The following is a 4,335-nucleotide window of genomic DNA, read 5'->3' as shown; positions in this document are numbered from 1 at the left end:
ATTTACAGTGAAAAATTTGAGAAGGAAACAGAACTGACTAATGTGGAAAATGTACAACTTGGGGATAAAAGACCTGAAACTCGATAGTTGGAGATAAAGTGGATGTGGACCAAGTGGTGCTAATTGTTACAGACCTTCCTTTAGTTAATGAGATACCTTGCATTCTGCCTGAGATAATAGAGGTGGCACCTTGAAAGTTCGACTTCTCCTTAGAGCAGTGATTCACAACCTTCCTAATGCTGCAACCCTTTAATGCAGTTCCTCATGTTGTGGTGACCCCCAAGTATAAAAGTATTTCATTGTTACTCCATAGCTCTGCTTTTGCTACTGTTATGAATTGTAATGTAAATATCCAATATTCAGGATATCTTGATATGCCACCCCTGTTGGGGGTTGTGAGCCACAGGTTTAGAACTGCTGTTCTTAGGGCATCCTGCTTCAGCATGTCTGGCTAGGTTCTTCCTGATATCAGGGTGTGATCATCCCGAGACTCTGCAGTCAAGCTTCAAGAGGTAGCATACTGCACCTAAAACTGTCAGCAGAGTGTGATGCCATTTATGTGGCACTGTTGTGAAGGCATGCAAAATGAGTGATGGGATCATGGAAGCTTGTGAGAATGTTCCAGAAGAAAAGCTAATGCGGTGTGAAGATGTGCTCCCTGTCATATTCCCTGCAACAGGGCCATGTTAGACCATTGAATGGAGTTGTGAAGGTGAAACACTGGCTGTGGTGGAGACCCCAGGCTACTCAGAAACACATAGACACCAAGGAAATCTGCAGGCAAGCGTGCAAAGCTAGCCCAAGAGGGTGTTCATAATTGCTTCAAGTGGCATGGGTCTGGCCAAGTCAGTTGTATTCCAGATGTTAGGCAGAGCTTTCCTTGTTGGGTTTCTGCCCAGTATTTTTCACTCACTTTACACTTTCCTTTTGGAACAAGAATGTTTAATATATGCCACTTCATATTAGAAGTCTTTATCTTTTTTTCTTAATTGATGGGGCATATAGTGAAGAGATTGTCTGAATCACAGAAGAAATTTCTAGCTTCTAAACAGTGTGAAAACTGAGGACTTCTGAATTTGACCAGATTGGTTTTTGCTATGTGAAACAGCTAGGAGCTAAAGATGTTAAGTTATGATTTCAATATGAAGTACATCCCTATCAGGCTCACGTATTTGAATGTTGTGCCCCTACCTGATGGCAATGTTTTGAGAGATTATGGAATCTTCATCCACGGTACCTATCTTGCAGACTTATGACCAAGAGAGTGACGGTTGGTTCTACTTCTCATCCAAGGTCTCTTATTTCCTGGTTTGTAGCACTGAATAACCAATTGTTCCATACTTCTACTGGTACAGACCAAGCTAGTCCAGTCTTCATGCATGCCTTCCCCACCACGAAGGACTGTATTTTCATATACCATCCATAAAACAAACCCTTCCCTTCTTCAGCTGCTTCTGTCAGTTATTCTTTCTGTCACAATATTGAGAAAAGTAATAAAGTATGGAAGGAGGACCAGGATATAGTTGAAGAAGTCACAGATTGAGAAATTACGGATGCCAATAAGAAAGATAGGAGGGCAATCAGCATAAATACACGATGAAATTGATTTAGCTGGAAGTAATGTTCATACCTGTAATCCTACCTACCTGAAAAGCTAAGTTTGGAAAAACACAAGTTTAAGGCCACTCTAGGATATAGAGTGAATTAAGGCTAGTTTATGTAACTTCAGGAGACCTTGCTTCCTAATAAAAATAAAAATAAAAATAAAAATAAAAATAAAAATAAAATGGGGCTGGGGGTGTAGCTAGGTGGTAGAGTGCTTGTCTAGTGTATTTGTGGACTTGAGTTCAACCCCAGCATTACAACAAATAAAAAAAATGAGGTGATAGAGAAAAGACATGCGCAACAGGGTAAGCGGAATTCATTGAGAAAAGGAGGGTAGTGAGTAGCTGCAGAAAGCAAGCCCTGGATATGCTTAGATCCTTTTAGTTGCTTGAATGGAGCAAGGAGATGACAGTTGTGGAGTTAGTGTAATTTGGTTTTATGATATCTTTAATTTCATAAATGTTTATTCATCAGTCCCATCACCTTCTGACTCTAAGCTCTACAGACAACTATTAATATATTTGCAGATCTTTTTGTGGGCATGTATAATGTTTGAAATGAATGTATTTTCCCATAATAGCAACAACACTTTTGTTGTGGTTATTTGTCATGCTCAGCATCAATCCCAGGGCCTTGGAGCAGGCTAGACAAAAGATATATGACTTAGCTACAACTTCAGCTCAAGTGCGTTTTTGATCTATGTACATGTATGAGATGTGAAATATTTGTCTTTAGTTTATTCTCACCCAGAACAACCATATAATGATTCAATCAGCTGGCTAGGAGACCAAGTATTCCAGGTTTCTGCCATTCAAAAGTAGACATCAATGTGTTTTTTTAATAGCAGTACCAACAGGAGATACAATGACAAACACAAAAAAATAAGAGAAGATGTAGAGGTGGGGTGGATGGACTCACAGTCTTGCAGAAAGTGCTGTGATGAGTTTCCTTTGCTCTTGTGCTCTTGTTGAGTATTCAGTGAGGAATGTGTACATAGGGAAAGACACTGTGGTCAGCAAGTGAGTCTTTATTTAAAGAGATGTCTTTGCCAAGGTCTGAGAGCATCAATATGGAAGGCAGAGGCAACCGCCCTGAGGGCTTTATCTGCTGTATCCTTTCTACTTTATGTCATCTCTCCTATGATTTCCAGATTTAGAATGTTTTCTCTGCATTGGTTTGAATGAGACACTATTGATCCCTCCCTGAGGTTTCTTCAAGTTCTTGTTTGTTAGTTGTATCATCCTACAGCCCCACGGTAAAGGTATCTTACTATTTTTGGAGGGTATATTCATTTTTCTTTTTAAAGTGTTGACTATTTTTGTTTATGTATATGTATGTGAGAGAGTACCAAGTGTGTGCAGATGCCCATGGAGGTCAGAAGAGGATGTTGGATCCTTTGAAGCTTGAATTATAGGCAATTGTAACCTGCCCTAGATGGGGGCTGGGAATTGAACTCTGGTCCTCTGGAAGAACAGCAAACATTCTTAATTCATATTATCTTTTCAACCTTGAAGGGCATCTTATAATGATAGATGGTGCCAGAGTCTCTTACCAAGTTGAAGAGACAAGCTGCCGTTTATGAGAACTGTCTTGTTTGTCTCTGCCTAGCCTCTCCCCTCAGCCTCCAGACTTTTTCCCAGGCTAAATTTCTTATGTCTAACTTACTCCTAACAAAAAAGGCACTTGGTTTGACACATCTTTCAATAATAAGAGAGAAATGACTTTTTTACCCAGAATGCCTCGAGGAACCAATGGTACAATGTAAAGACTGAATTGCTATAAAGTCAATATAAATTGTGATCTCTTACTGGCATCCCAGCCCCCCGCCCCCAGCCCATTATGTTTCCAGGGCTGTAGGAAACAGCTAAGTGATGTGGCCAATCAAGTGCTTCAGGATGACACATCAGCAGGGTCAGTGGACACAAAGCCTTTCTTCTCAGCACAGTGTCAGCCATGTTGTTGGGTTGTGGGGGCATTAGGTCTTGACTCCCATAAAGTCTAGCTTATGCTTGTCACCTCATCCACACAACATATTGGTTTTACCTTTGAGACACTAGAAGCTACAATCTTCACGACTGGAATTTTTGGGGGGAGTTGTTAAGATTTCAGCTTTTATGAAGCATTGGATATGAGGAACTTTCCAGAGTGGGAAGCAAACTAGTACATTTTGAATAATTTGTGCAGAAGTGAGTGATTGTGACTTTTTATTTAAAAGGAGGGGGAATTATTCTGATGATTGTAAAATGTGTTTTCTTAAGTAAACAGGTAAGCAAAGGCACACTCAAGCCCAGAAAATTGAGAAGCGAGTGGGAGGGAGTCAGTCTTCCGCTAGTAACCCCCAGTGATTGTAGCTCCAGGCACAGAGCAGGGGTGGCTGAAAAGAAGTTACCAGTCAGTTACTTATCGAGATGGCTGATATCAGGAAGGTTCAGCAGACCAGAGAGAACATTGAAAGAGAAAACTTCTAGAGCAGAACAAATAGAAAGACCGCTTCCATGGGCGGGACACTTCGGTGGCTGCCAGAGATCCTCCAGAGTGCAGGGGTTAAGGAGGGAGAAAGCCAAAGCTTCAGAAAACACACATTGTCGTTACAGTTGTGAACAGATAGAGCCTTGTAAACTGGACTCCCCCCTCCCCCCCCGTGTGTGTGTGTGTGTGTGTGTGTGTGTGTGTGTGTGAGAGAGAGAGAGAGAGAGAGAGAGAGAGAGAGAGAGAGAGAGAGAGAGAGAG

This window comes from Grammomys surdaster, unplaced genomic scaffold, assembly GCF_004785775.1.
Source record: "Grammomys surdaster isolate TR1022 unplaced genomic scaffold, NIH_TR_1.0 174, whole genome shotgun sequence".
Taxonomy (NCBI): domain Eukaryota; kingdom Metazoa; phylum Chordata; class Mammalia; order Rodentia; family Muridae; genus Grammomys; species Grammomys surdaster.
This window is presented reverse-complemented; position numbering follows the sequence as displayed.